The sequence below is a fragment of the Entamoeba invadens genome (assembly GCF_000330505.1).
Source record: "Entamoeba invadens IP1 unplaced genomic scaffold scaff_1105074725897, whole genome shotgun sequence".
Taxonomy (NCBI): domain Eukaryota; phylum Evosea; order Mastigamoebida; family Endamoebidae; genus Entamoeba; species Entamoeba invadens.
The window spans coordinates 94,340-95,448 of NW_004191676.1; positions in this window are offsets into that span (position 1 = coordinate 94,340).

Below are 1,109 nucleotides of genomic sequence, written 5' to 3' on the forward strand. Positions count from 1 at the left end.
TTTAATCAAAACGTTTTAAGAGTGTTTATTTTGCAACAAAAATATGTTTAATCTAATATCATTATAAATATAATGATATTATAATGTAATATATGTGTAAACGAGAAATATATTGATTATAAAGTTTGTAAATAATAAATAATTGGCTGATTTGCAAAAAAAATATTTAAGCTATATGTGGAATTGTGAAATATAGTTTTGGTGAACAAACTTACATAACAATTATGATATATTTGAAGACTTGTGACAAAAAAATGAAAGTGGCATTTTTAATTATGATGGCTGTTATTTGTATCATTATACCAAAAAAACAATAAAAAGTGTTTGTTTCAATGTGTGTAATTACACTTTTTTATTTCGAAAATTGGTGATAATCAAATTAGCATATTTGTTTTGTTATTCAACAAAAAAGTTTATATTTACAATAACATTTCCATTTATATTCAAATGGAAATGTAATTATTAAACGTAAGATTAGAAAATGTATCAATAAAATAAAAAAAATATGTGAACCAATTATTGTGAAAAACAAATATTTAATATAAGTACAAAACAACTTTAGCACAAAACAATATTATTTTAAAGATACAAAATGTTTTTAATTAAAAGTAATTATTGTGTTAAATGTGTTGATTATATCTTTTTTATTATTATCATTGTTTTAATGACAATTGTTGTAATATTCAAAATTTTGGATATTCTTGTTTTATTTACGAGTCATCAAAATAACATGTATGATACATTTTGATTTGAATATATTTACTTCATTTAAAGTTACATGTTTAATACACAAAATAAAAACAGAAACATATTTTGAAATGATTCAAATTGATTAATTTGTAAATTAAACAAATTATAAAGATTGTTTAATAAGTAAAAACATTCTTAGAAGTATAGTTTGTTAGTATAAAAAACATAACAAATATTAAATAAATAAATCAACAATGAAAACATTTTTAATACTCAATTATGTTCACAATGATAAAACATGTTAATAATTATTTTAAAGCATATTTTATAAAAATACTAATTTCACGGGAAATGTGTAATATATAGAATATTAGTAGTTATGACATATCATGAGAAAATATATAATTCAAACCTTTTAA